Genomic DNA, 14,813 nt, shown 5'->3' on the forward strand with positions numbered 1-14,813 from the left:
AAATTTCATTTATATCTTACTGGAATATAATTGGCTGGTCCTGAAAAGAACTTGTTGGTTTGTGGTTTATTTTGGGTCACAATTTAGGCCTGCTCGATTGCTGATAGCTGTGAATTTCTCGCAGGGCGACAGTTTCTGTTCAGTAGTGATGAGGCTTCCTAACGCCAACCGTGACTGGGGCACTTTTACACGGCCTTCGTTGCTTACTGCTTGCGGGGAGGCTTTCCTCCGGTGGACTTACGAGCGGTATGTTTGGTACGGGCCATTTATCAACAAAGAATCGAATTGAAATTTTGTTATTACAAGCATCCGAAAGTAGCTTGCCAAGAGCGTTCGATGGCAAGTGAGCTACTTGTGAACAATATCGTAGATTTCACGTAGAATGACATAAAATAAAAAGTTATCATTTGTGTGTTTGTTTACAGTTTCGTGTTTACTAGGCGCATTCAAAAAAGGTTTCAATTCTCAAACATTTTACCAAGGTGCCATATTACATTACTCTTTTTACCCTGAGTGTTCGATAACCTCCGTATTGGAAACACAATTTCAATTTTGTTCTTTATCAAAAATATGTGGTCGACCAACCAAGGGGTGGAGCTACGACGAACACATATTGAGGACAACACAAAAAAGGACGAGCTTACATTGTGCTGTAGTCAGGTATAAAAACTCAGCATGCTGTTGTTCACGATCAGTTCGTTTGCAGCATCAGCATGCAGCAGTTCGTTTGCAGCATCTCCCGCAAAATTCGAACCACCGTCCAGTTGCTGCTGTCAGAAGAGTTGGCCAAGCACGCCGTCTTCGATGGCACCAAAACTGTTACCATATACACCAGCACCAAGTAAATTTCGAAAACTGCCCAAAGAAAAGGCCCTTTTCAGGGCCATCAATTTATCGACAAAGAATCGAATTGAAATTTTATTACAAGCATCAGAAAGTGGCTTGCCAAGAGCGTTGGATGGTAAGTGAGCCACTTGTGAACAATATCGTCGCTTTCAAGTAGAATGGCACAAAATAAAAAAGTTATTTGTGTGATTTGTAGACAGGTTAGTGTAATGATTCAATTTACAAAAATCGAACGTTTTCTAACATTTCGATATAGGTGCTCCGTTTCAAAATTTTCGGCCAGAATGTTGCCTGTTTTTCTAAAAGTGAAAATCTGCTATTGTACTGAATGAAAATCATCGATTTTTGCGCTGATTGAAAATAGTTGTGACTAGTTGTGTAGAATGTTCAATTACTGAAAATAACAGATTTTGTGAAAGCAGTGGTTGGTCCATACAATTCGATTCCAAGCGAGCCAGACTAGTTTTCGTTGGAAGGTCCATCTCTGACAACAGAAATAAACTATTTTATTTTGAATTCAACTACAACTTCCTTGAAAACAGCACAGCTAAAAAACTTTAGGGAAAAACGCGTAAACCTAAATTTTCCACTATAATAAAAACTAGTGCCCCCGCCGCACAGCATCATCAAGATTGATAGTTATTCAAGCCGGGTGGAAAGGGGGTGGGAGGTTTTAAGGCAATGGAAAATTTCATTTATAATAATAATACTTTATAATTGGCTGGTCCTGAAAAGAACTTGTTGGTTTGTGGTTTATTTTGGGTCACAATTTAGGCCCGCTCGATTTCTGATAGCTGTGAATTTTTCGCAGGGCGACTGTTTCTGTTCGGTAGCGATGAGGCTTCTTAACGCCAACCGTGACTGGGGCACTTTTACATGGCCTTCGTTGCCAACCAGCCCCTGTCAAGGACGACGTCTTTGTACAGCCAGCATCACTGCCATGAAAGGCAAAACATTGATTTTGAGCCGAATGATTAGAAGCTGTATTTAGTTACAAAATGTCGATTAAATTAAATTATTAAATCATCCCACAAGATGCAAAACGTCGTGTGAAATGCTTGAATATCGAGCATAGTGCCGAACATAATTCTTTGTTTGGGGCTTTATAGCTATAACGCCCCATATATGTCGGTCGCTGTCAAACTCCATATGATGGTATAGGGTTGCCAGGGAGTTGTTGCCAACTGCTTGCGGGGAGCCTTTCCTCCGGTGGACTTACGAGCGGTTTGTTTGGTACAGGCCATGTAGCGAAAAATGCTGATCTGCTACTTCTCTAATGCTGGTAGTAGGACGACGGTCAAACGCTCGTTTGCGTGCCTTCATTCATAAAAGTTCAACAATATTTTCAAAGAATGTTGCAAATTGTCAACTTGATAATTCCAAAAATACTCCAAATAAACTATGAATGTGCTAAAGTCGACAAAATCGCATAGAAATTGCTTATTCCAGAGCAGAATTTACCGGTCTAAAGTGTATTCTACTTCACTCCGGTTATGTCTCTGACATTACCCACCCATCTTTTTTAACCACAAGGCTTCGCCTCTGTCCTTGGCCTTCCTCGCAGGCCGCGGTACCTCCGGTTTCGGTGCCGGCTTTTTCTTGGTAACCAGCGTCCAGGGGTTTGAGCCCCCCTGCCCCGGTCGTGCCGGGTTGCTGGTACCATCGCTCTCAACAGCGAGGTCACTCTCGCCCTCGCTTACCTCACCCAGGCGGCGTTTGACCTTGACGGTTGCACGCCGAGTGGTGTCGGTTTTGGCACCCTCTCCTGGCGACTTCCTAGGGCGCTTCGCATTCGATGCCGTCTTGCGATTGCCCTTTCCTTTTCCCTTCGAGGGGAACTCGGTCGCCGCTCCGATCGACGTGGCTGCTCCGTAGAAGGTAAAGGCCACTGTCTGTGAACCTCTATTGACCTTCTCTCTTTCCTCCCTATTGGAGGCCACTGTCTGGGTTTCTCTGTCGGGCCTCTCCCGACATTCCACCCTCTCAACATATGCCTGCTGTTCCTGTCTTGCGACACGAACAGCTTTCCGGAGCTCCAGAAGGCTCAACTTCAACTCCTTGGCTATGTTCTGCTTTGCGCTAGCGAAGTCCATTATAGCATCGAGTTGCTTCGCTACTTTGCGCATCGCAGCTATTGGCCCCTCCGATGCATTGGTAGGGGTATTGCCTACCGCTGCTGGGGGGTCACTGGTGCTTTCGAGTACAGCACTCATCGTTCCACTACTCTCCCCACGGGGGGGAGACCTCGCCAAACCACCTCTTGCGAAGGGGTTTGGCACCTCCGTCTGTTTATTTTTATTTTTATTTGCCTCCATGTATAGTCCCACGAGTAGTGCGAGAAATATATGTCCGCCACGCCAGAGCTCCGCATTAGCGTGGTAAGGGACGCTTACTGTGGGGGTTGCCCAGGTACCCCACAGGCTCCGTTAACGATCGAGCATCTTTTTCACCCCCTCGATCACTCATCCCTCGGCACGGGTCGCTTCACGCCTTGGAATTGGGGTTATGCCCTACCTTGCTTTACGTGGTGATCTCGGCCCGGATCATCACAACCATCCTCCTTTACCAGGGCTTTGGACCTGTAGCTCTGGATCTCAATAGTTCCATGTACGTATGTTGTTACAGACATGCTACTATTGGGATCCGTCATTCGCTAGCGGAGTTATGTATGTGTGTATGTATGTATGTGTGTGTGTATGTATGTATGTGTGTGTGTATGTGTGTGTGTATGTGACCAAAAATGTCACTCATTTTTCTCAGAGATGGCTGAAGCGATTTTGACAAACTTAGTCTCAAATGAAAGGTGCAACGTTCCCATAGGCTGCTATTGAATTTCTAATGGATCCGACTTCCGGTTCCGGAATTACAGGGTGATGAGTACGAACACGCAGAAAATGTCGATTTTAATAAATTCTGCAATGAATGTATAAAGGTGATTTTTTTTCCAAAATATGACCACAACTGCTTCGATTTGTAGTATTAGGTCACTAACATCCATTCAAAGGCTATTTGGCCACATTGGCCACCATCATCGGCTCCGGAAGCCCTGGCGGAAGTATCTAAATTCAAAATAACAGTCACATCGGTTTCTCGGAGATGGCTAGACCGATTCGACTAAGCTTGGCCTCAAATGAAAGGTATTGCGTCTCCGTAAATGGCTATTTAATTTCATCCCGATCCGACTTCCGGTTCCGGAGTTACAGGTTGTGGCGTGCGATTACATAGCAAATTGTGATTCAAACCGATACTTCGATGAAAGCAAAAAAGGTAAAAATTTCGCTAAAATGTCTCTCAAACAACTTAAATTTGCTGTTCTAGGTCACCGACGGCCAACCAAACTTTCGTTGACTACATTGACCACCATAGATGGTTCCGGAAGTGCCCGGGAAAAGCGGCCATCTTTCAAAATTTACGAACTCACATCAGTTTCCCGGAAATGGTTTGGCCGATTTTCACAAACTTAGTCCCAAATGATAGCTATAATATCCCCACAGATGTCTATAAAATTTCGTACGGATCGCTTATATGGGTCCGGAAATATAGACTAAATCGTTCGGTCACATATGAAATTCCCATATAAGCCGGAGTATTTTTGATGCCAAACATCTTTAAAATGCATGAAACGTCGAGATTTTATGTTATCTCGAAAAAATTTTTTTATAAAAATCGACTTTTTGGGACTTTGCCGATTTTGCACCTTTTTGCCTTTCTCATATAGAAAGGTTATGCAATCACTCTGAAAAACGTCAACCTAATCCCGGCCCGGAGGGCCGAGTGTCATATCCCATTCGACTCAGTTCGTCGAGATCGGAAAAAGTCTGTATGTGTGTGTATGTGTGTATGTATGTGTGTGTGTATGTGTATATGTGTGTGTGTATGTGTGTGTGTGTATGTATGTGCGTATGTGTCAAATAATGTCACCCATTTTTCTCAGAGATGGCTGGACCGATTTGCCCAAACTTAGTCTCAAATGAAAGGTGCAACCTTTCCATCGGCTGCTATTGAATTTTGGATCGATCGGAATTCTGGTTCCGGAATTACGGGTTTCAGAGTGCGGCCACACAGAAATTTCTCATAAAAACTATAGGAAAAATTAAAAATTGAATTTTTATTTTTGATGCTAAATGTGTTCAAGGTGCATAAAACGTCGAGATTTGATGCAAACACGAAAAAAATTTGACGAAGATTCACTTTTTTGGATTTTGCACATTTTTGCCTTTCTCATATAGAAAGGTTATGCAATCACTCTGAAAAACGTCAACCTAATCCCGGCCCGGAGGGCCGAGTGTCATATCCCATTCGACTCAGTTCGTCGAGATCGGAAAAAGTCTGTATGTGTGTGTGTGTATGTGTGTGTATGTGTGTGTGTGTATGTGTGTGTGTGTGTATGTATGTGCGTATGTGTCAAATAATGTCACTCATTTTTCTCAGAGATGGCTGGACCGATTTGCCCAAACTTAGTCTCAAATGAAAGGAGCAACCTTCCCATCGGCTGCTATTGAATTTTGGATCGATCGGAATTCTGGTTCCGGAATTACGGGTTTCAGAGTGCGGCCACATAGAAATTTCTCATAAAAACTATAGGAAAAATTAAAAATAGAATTTTTATTTTTGATGCTAAATGTATTCAAGGTGCATAAAACGTCGAGATTTGATGCAAACACGAAAAAAATTTGACGAAGATTCACTTTTTTGGATTTTGCACATTTTTGCCTTTCTCATATAGAAAGGTTATGCAATCACTCTGAAAAACGTCAACCTAATCCCGGCCAATTTTTTTTTTCGACTTGCATAAGGTTTCTGGATTTTAACAGGGGCGTAGTTGATGGTTTACGGAGAGGGGTTACACCCCTCCTCTACTGTTCACTCCCCTCCTTTAAAAATCTCCTTAAATCACCCCTCAGACCACCACCTCATACCCCTCACTTTCAACCCCATCATCTTTAAACCACCACTATATTACAAAGCATACCAATTTAAGCTGGGGAGTCGTTCGTTCATGGGACTTTCGCCCTCCTCACATACCCATCCCCGCATGACAAAATGAGTTAGTAAGCAGATAACATTGATCTAATGCTGATTAGGCTAATGGAGTATTATATTTTTTTATTTCAAGTGTTTCACCGTCAACACGTAGCTCATCAAGTTCGTGGCTGGCATGCCATTGTGTATAAGTGCAAAGTGTACTAAGAATGTAATGGACATTTCCACAATTATGTTGAACATAAAAAGCCTCCGTGCCATTTAGAGAAATGAGAAAGGCACAATTGCACCGCTAGGTGGATTAAAGCAGGTTTTTTGCACCTTTTTTCAGTTCAATATTACCGTGGCTGTTTTCCCTTTTTCAAAATTTTAGAACTCGAATAATGATTTATTTTCCTGTATATAGTTGTCATGTGCTGTATAATAATAAAATGTAATATATGCATTTAAAAGTTTTTAATGAATATAAACAACGCACACATTCTCGTGATTCATGATTGAGAAAGGCACAATTGCACCGCTAGGTGGATTAAAATAGGTTTTTCTAGGAAGCGTGAGCCGGCGCAACTCCAGCTTCTATTAATGGGTGCAACGATCAATCAGGTTATCACATTTAAATATCTCGGGGTCTGGTTCGACTCTAAAGGTACCTGGGGATGTCACATTAGGTATCTGAAACAGAAATGCCAACAAAGGATCAATTTTCTCCGAACAATAACTGGAACATGGTGGGGTGCCCACCCAGGAGACCTGATCAGGTTATACCAAACAACGATATTGTCGGTGATGGAGTACGGGTGTTTTTGTTTCCGCTCCGCTGCGAACATACACTTCATCAAATTGGAGAGAATCCAGTATCGTTGCTTGCGCATTGCCTTGGGTTGCATGCACTCGACCCATACGATGAGTCTCGAAGTGCTGGCGGGCGTTCTTCCGCTAAAAAATCGATTTTGGGACCTCTCATATCGATTGCTCATCCGATGCGACATTCTGAACCCGTTGGTGATTGAAAACTTCGAGAGGCTCCTCGAGCCTAATTCTCAAACCCGATTTATGGCCTTGTACTTCGACTACATGGCACAGAGCATTAATCCTTCTTCATATACTCCCAATCGTGTTCGTTTCCTAGATACTTCTGATTCTACTGTATTCTTCGACACATCCATGAAGGAAGAGATTCGTGGAATCCCGGACCATATACGCCCGCAAGTGATCCCCAATATATTTTATAATAAATTCCGAGAAGTCGACTGCATTTGCGGCGTACTGGGCTTGCGGAGAGTAGTCTGTGCGCTTGTGACGAGGGCTATCACGACATCGAGCACGTTGTCTGGGTATGCGCTGGGTACTTGGACGCCAGGTCTCAGTTAAAGGATTCCCTTCGGGCCCGAGGTCGACCACCCAATGTCCCAGTCCGAGATATACTGGCAAATCGTGATTTCCCCTATATGTCCCTTATTTATAATTTCATAAAAACGATAAATATCCCAATTTAGCCCCTCTCTTTTTATTTCTCGTTTTAGAAGCTTTCTCCTGCCTTGTGGGACCGATCAGCTCCATACTGCAACTATGTAACCGCCGTCGCACTTACCACTACGGAAACTGAAGCGAGAGCGACTCAAGGTCCGATGACTTTTGAAGGATTCCCCGCGGGTCCGAAGAATACCATCCGCCAATCCGACCTACTAGACTGAGGCGCTAATTTGTTTCGCTGATCTCCCGTTTGCCCGAAAGTTGCAAGTTTTGCTCTTCTCTCCCGGTCACCATCTACGCTTTCTCTCTCCTGTCCTTGATACAACTGCTTCTACAGCCCCCCTCTGAATATCTTGACCAAGCATAAGTCTCCGCTAAAAAAGTTCAAATTAGTATTCTGTATTCCTAGTTTTAAGATAGTTGTAATTTTACCTCTTTGTTAAAACTATTGTCCCCCATCTTGTAAATAGAATTGTATCCCTAGTCTTAAAACACCTGCGAATTTTCTCATAAATATTTGTTCCCCCTTTTGTGTGCCAAACTATATTGTTAGTTTTAAGATAACTGTAAATATTTCCAAAAAATTATTACTATTGAATTCCTTGTTTTAAATTTTTTTCATAAAAAAATCTTTTGCCCCCTCTCTTGTATATAGAATCTTATTTCTAGTCTTAAGATAGCTGTAAATTTTTTCTCTTTTTAAAAAAAATATTTCAACATTGTAACCTCCTAGTTTTAAAATATCCAAAATGTAAAAACAAAAGAATTTGGCACCGCCAAGCTAACGCATTTGTGCCTATCAAATAAACGAAATGAATAAAAAAAAAGTGTTTGAAGCCTTTTTTCGAGAAAAAAGCTCAGTTCCCGGATACCTTTGTGATTACACAGATGGTCTCAAATTCAAGAACAGCATCTTTTTCAATAAGAAAACCTTAAATCTGTTCATCTATCAAGATGCCGCGGAAGTTATAGTGAATGCGATCGGCAACGCCACAGCACGACACAAGCTTCTTAGCGTGTATATGGCTTTTGGTAACTTAGATTCACACTTACGAGTTTTAACCGATAATGTTCACCTCATTTTGCTTTGTAAGAATAAAGACTTTGCTTACTTTGGTATGGACAGAGTGTTCAGAAGGCTCGTGGAAGACCTCAAAGTGTTAGAAGACGATGGAATTGATGTTCAATTTGATGGTAGGATCGAAAAGATTTTTGGATCAGTATTTACAACCATGAACGATAATTTAGGAGCGCATCAGATTGCAGGCCTCGTCGAAAATTTCTCTAGGTGCACTCATTTCTGTCGTAGCTGCTATATGGATCACGCTTCTTTCATAAAGGATCCATTGTGCTCAGCGGAAAAAGGACACCTGAAACGAACGAACAGGATTTATCGGTTATTAGACAATACCCTGACAAGATTCCATTCCGAGGTGTAAAAAAAGACTCGATTTTCAACGAGCTTCGACATTTCAAGGTTTTTCACTATGGTACTGCTCCTTGCGTTGCCCACGATATATTTGAAGGGTGGGCAAATTATGATATTTTCCTTATATTCAAGAGAATGGTTAGTGAACGTACAATATCTGCCAATTTCCTACAGGGCAGAGTGAATAGCGTTTTCAAACAGTTGAAGATAAATACCATGATAAACTTCAATTTTTCTCGTAAATCTAAAAACATAAAAGCTAAAGCATGCGACATACGGCATCTTATACAAATAATGCCGTTTATTTTCACTCAAAAAATAGTAGATTTTAATGATCCTATGATTGTAATGTTGTTATTAATCAAAAAGATCACAGATACGGTAACCTCTCCAGTTGTTGCAGAACCGCAGATACAAGTACTAGAAACTGATTTAGCAGAATACATTGAAATGCGTGAAACCGAGTTCACTGTACCTCTCCGTCCCAAGCATCATTTTTGTACGCACTATCCCCAACTTATGCTATGGATGGGTCCCCTGATGACATACTGCACGCTTTACTGCGAGAGAAAACACTGCTTCTTTAAACGAAGCTTAAGAAGTACGCTCAATTTTAAAAATGTTACCAAGTTTTGCAGCGAGCAGCACCAATTTTACCAAGGTTGGCTAAACATGCAGAAAAATCGTTTTCAAAACGATTTCATACTCGAGAGTTACACAGAAACTATCGAAGATCTCCCAAGATGTACAAGAAATGTGTTACGTGATCTGAACCTAGACGATTGCTCCAACATGTACGCGGACAAAGGCACTCACATGGGCTACAGTTACGCAAGGGATAACTTTTTATTTCTAAACCATGACGACTTCGGTGAAGTTTTTTTTGTGATGCAGATAAAACTAATTATTTACAACAAACGATCACGACGAATAACAGTTTTGGGAAGCAAAATTACAGTGTGCAATGTACATGAGAAAGGTCAAATGGAAATTACACCCAACGACGTGCCAGAAGACGACTGGATGTGTAAAGATATTGAAGAATTCGTAGACCGAGCACCTTTAGAATCACTGGAAGAAAATAATAAACTATATTTATTCATAAAACATTCCATTCCTTCAATGTAGATAATCCGTCGACGAATGTAAGCAATATGGAAAAATTGACGATATTTAAAGTATGTGATGCTACGCGTAAAACCCGCCACGTTGTACCTGCAGTTGGAAATATTTCTAGTTTGCTAGAACAAGGTAAATTGTATTATGAACACAAATATTCACTTCAATGATACCATTATAACTTAAACATTTAAGGATCACGTACTTTCAAGAAAGAATTTAAGCAAATTGTGCTCGAGGAGGATGGCTGCCAAATAACTAGCAATCTGGCTCTTAATGCTTTCACAAGTGGTTTAATGATGCTGCTTGCTCATGGTGAAATGTGGACACCGAATATAACATTTGCCACAACGAATGAATCTTGCAGTCAACCAGAAGGTACAGTTCCTGTAGTTTTTAGGATATAGTCATATTTTTAACGTATTAAGCGCAACAAAACATTCACATTGCTACAACATACTTTTTGATAGCATAGAACTCAGTCAAAAACAAAACAAAATTTCGTTCGACAACCACACTAGTTGAATCAAAACAATCGCCGTGCTTTCTCTATACGTAATAAAGGATAGTATCTTCTCGTCCTGGGTACATGTGAGAGCGATACAGGTTGTTCATCAAGCAAATGCATCAAAATAGTAGCACCTTACTTCTCCTAGTTTACAGTTTTTCATTATTAAAATTAGCCTCAGGTTATCTCCATTGTCTGCAATTATTCGATTTAGATTTGTGGTATGTTTTATGCTATGACATCTATGCAAGTAATTAATTTCACACGCAAACACTACCTGTGTTTTTTTCCTCATAGCCTTGACAGATTTATCAGCACGGATTTATTTTCCAATTGGCGTTGGACTGGTGACAGCACGATCTTGTCTAACGGTACTTCGTTTGCCTTCATATGTCACATTATTAGACCAATCCAGTTACAAATCGATTGAACCAAAGGAGCAACTTTTTGAAAGTACCTTTATAATCATTTTTATCCAAACCCTTCAGATTATTTATCCATAGTCCCTCTAGTGAAAATCCGGTCAAGGTGATGTTTGTATGTCCAATTTATAGAAGTATTGCGAATTTTTTCTTAAATCCATATTGCGACTTTCCAGCCATGCGCCACCGCGTCGTGATTTTTGTTTCCTTCGCACTAGAGTGTTTCCCATTTAGTAACAACTCGACGAAATGCTAGATTATCTCGAGATAGACAATATTGTAATATCTACTAGTGACGCAAGACAAGAGTTGTTGAATTTTTTTTCCAAAATTCGCGTAAACATGAGTTATATTGTGCATGTCGAAAAGAAGTGTTTTTACATAAACGCTTCATTTCGGTTAGCCATTTGGCAATCTCTTTGTTCAGTCAAACTCGCCCACTAAACGAACTGGCGACAGTAGGGCATCTTTTGGTGAGATCCCAATTACCTTTGAACGGGCCGTTTATTTTTACAAAGCTTTTACGTGGTTGGCAAAGCTGTATTATTGTGCATAGGGACATACTATGTCGCCATTTACAACTAATACAGAACTCCTATCCCGCGGTACCAACCGGGGTACCAGGCGCCTTATGCCATGTTTGCTTGAACCCGGGACTTATTTATTTATTTATTTATTTTTGCAAAGCTTTTACGTGGTTGGCAAAGCTGTATTATTGTGCATAGGGACATACTATGTCGCCATTTACAACTAATACAGAACTCCTATCCCGCGGTACCAACCGGGGTACCAGGCGCCTTATGCCATGTTTGCTTGAACCCGGGGCTGGGTCGGGTTTTTGGCACTAACCACTGTCAGTTCATACATTTTGACAGTGGTTGGGGTTGAACCCTGACTTAGTGTCGTTTCGAGTGGTAGCGGTATCGAATGGAATCTTTGGTCGTATGCTGATAGAGAAGGGCAAGGTGCGGAAAACTCGCTCACCGCCATGAGCGTACATGAATTTGTTTCCTTATACATCGTCGGGGGTTAACGCTCTCGTTAAAAAGATACAGACCCACACAACTCGTTCCGCATCACACCGTATGCGATTACGAAGAGAGAGAGAATCGGAAATCGCAAAATTTTTTAACGCGTTCCGCATTGCCGATGCAGTAAGGTAATGAGCGCCATCGAACATATTCGGCAGCGAACATGTTCGTTCGGAAAAATGATCCAAATCTTCGTGCGCAATCCTGAAACTAAACGATTGAAATATATGGCTGGCCTGAAAATATCGGTAGGAGTCAGTGTCCGCCTGGACACCGCACGGAGTGGCAGTTTCTGCTGTGTAGGTTCAACTCGCAGTCATTTCCTTGCTGCGTGTTAATTCTATCATGCGCATGTTATCGCTCGAGTTGAACTCTACCATTGTATGTACAAATGCCGTACTTACGATGTAGACAAGATGTGTGGTAATGTACATTGGTTTAGATTTGTTTGGATTTAGTTTAATTTTCAATGTTCAGGCGCGTTCGGCTCCTTCCATGCGCTGCATTCGAGAGGAAACTTAGATTTGTCTTCTTTTCTATGCCAATAAATAATCTCGATAGTTGTGCGTTTTATAGCGTATCATTGCGCGAATATAGCTCACTACTTCCGGTGATATGCATTTGCATAAAATTGACAAAGTGTCGATTGTCACTGATCAATTTTCTTGTTTTTAACTGTAATGATAATATCTTTTGCGTCAATCATATGATTATCCACGTTTAGGTGGTTTTGGCTTGAGACGAAGCTGGCCCAGGTTATAACTCAAATTGATGTCAAAATAAATTAAGTGATAACAGTTTCGGTTGAAACCTGACTCAGTTACGAGATCAAACAAAAACGCATTCGTGCTAGGGCATACGAGTCCGGCGCATAAAGTTCATACCTTTTTGTGTGCATGAAATAAATCGAAATTTTAAAAACAGTTTACCAAGCGAAATTTTCACTGAAGTGCTGTTAAGTTTATTAAATTTCTTGGAACTAATAATTGGAATGTGGATTGAGTGATATTTAGTAACAAGGATCACCGTTCTGGCGGAGTAACTATTGGTGTTTGTTTCAGGCAAGATTTGTTCACAAAAATAGATAAGGCTAGTAACTAGGACTATAACCATTCATGTATACGCTTACAGTTGTATTATCTATAGCATTGCAGTTAATGATATTAGTCTGAAAGGATTCCGCTGGAGCAGTGCTGCCAGGGACATTTCCAGTTAGCAGTGAAAATGATATTTGTATAAATATTTTCGTTATATTGCATTATTATTGAAAACTGATAAAAACGCATAAATGTAAACTATCTTTGTCTATCTTTCCTATACTATGGGCTATTGAACAATTGGGCAGGTCGTAGCACTCTGATAGATGCATTACTCTTGATAATCAGAGGTTTTTAGTGTTTCTTGATACAAACAAACCAAAAAAAAAGTTTAGCATAAAAGGTTTCGAGTGATCGGTGTGAATGAATTTGTTTATAGACATCATTCAAAAACCGGCGATGGAAAACGTGTGCAACTTTCGTAGCCATATATTTTTCCAATCATGATAACTGGCCAACAACATTTCGATCCGCCTCAAATTGTTTAAAATCACAGTATTTTCAAATCGATTGGAATTTCTGAATCGGACAAGATCAGTTGAGTTTGAATCTAATATTAATAGTACACCCCATGTTATATAATACTTTCAGAGAAAATTGGTTAAATCTCACGGTATAAAGATACTTTCCTAAGATTCAAATTTGAAAAATGTTACATGGTTAATTTTACGAAGATGCGAATTTTAATCCAGGTCGCAATTCTATGATTGTGAGTATTATGTGAATTATATTAGAATTTAAACTAAACTGTTCTCATTAGAGTCAGATCCAAAAAAATGTGAAAAGCCTTCAGACAGCACAGAAAAGCTATTAGGAAAACTTGGAGTCTCAAACCGAATTACATCTTTGAGTTTATATAAAAAATTGTATGTTTAATAATGTTCTTGTGTGGTGTCAGATGGAAGAAGTGATGACAATCCTGTAAAAGCTTAGCTATCTGCTGAGAATGGTGTGCATTGCGATAACTGGGACACTTACGATACAGAACTGCGTAGAACTGAAGAACTTATAAATACTATCAATTTGGACAGTCTTCGGCTATATTTTCCAAGCAACTGGATTTTTGCTAAGATTCTAGGGGAATTCTATTGTGCTTCGGAAAGTAAACATTGAGTAGTAGCTTATTACTGAAAGAGAAGTACATACCACAGAGAACAGACGTCCATCTTTAGCGTTCAACTTGTGTAAAAATCACTAACGTTGTCGAAGCTAATTGGGATATCTCCACCCGGTGCGTTACTGTCGTCATGTTTTTAGTGACCGAGTTCGATAGATTGAAAATCGAATTGTAATGCCTGAAGATATTTAGGTTTGAAGAAAACCATTTTTGTTGTAAAAATCACTTTCAACTGTCCAAACAAAAGGTTCTTTTGAAAATTTTCTCCAGAAATAGTCTTATTATTCAGTGTAGCGCATTCCTCTGTATTTGACTCCTAAAGTGGACAGACTCTGGGTCTTACTATAAAAATTGATTCCGTCAGACACTAGTTACACTGTTACCAGTTATATTATACATAAATAATACATTTCTATGCATTGTAATCAATAAATATAACACGTGTAGCATAAAATATAGTTAACCCTTAAACGCATAACGCTGTTTTAAAACAATATTACGCAAAACATCTCAAAATTATCACAGTAATGTATTGAAACTAGGAAACAATTTTCATAAAATTTAAAAAAAATATTTGCGCCTTTGAGGGTAATATGACTCCCATGTTTCGAAATAAAGTAAAATGTGATATCAATTGATACAAAAAATATCTATTGCACATTTTTAAAAGACCTATTATGTACAACAATAATGTTGCCAAAAACGGAACCCATTTGTTGCCAAAATCTTAGTGTACCGAAAAGGGAGCTTGCAAAAATCGGAACGTGCCAAAAACGGAATCTTACTGT

General features: G+C 40.2%; 1 protein-coding gene across 9 annotated transcripts in view; it reads left to right on the top strand.

Moving 5' to 3' along the window:
* The window catches only part of LOC131678338 (putative uncharacterized protein DDB_G0282133), a 2,723,618-nt gene that overhangs the window by 16,337 nt on the left and 2,692,468 nt on the right, over positions 1 to 14,813 (top strand). Inside the window, exons 2-3 of one of the 9 annotated variants that reach the window (XM_058958406.1) lie at positions 9,860 to 9,982; positions 10,046 to 10,228. The exons of the other annotated variants lie outside the window; for them this stretch is intronic. The gene's annotated coding sequence lies outside the window, so the exon portion shown is untranslated. The remainder of the gene's footprint in view (positions 1 to 9,859; positions 9,983 to 10,045; positions 10,229 to 14,813) is intronic. 9 annotated transcript variants of the gene reach the window in all.

Source organism: Topomyia yanbarensis, chromosome 2 (assembly GCF_030247195.1).
Source record: "Topomyia yanbarensis strain Yona2022 chromosome 2, ASM3024719v1, whole genome shotgun sequence".
Lineage (NCBI taxonomy): Eukaryota > Metazoa > Arthropoda > Insecta > Diptera > Culicidae > Topomyia > Topomyia yanbarensis.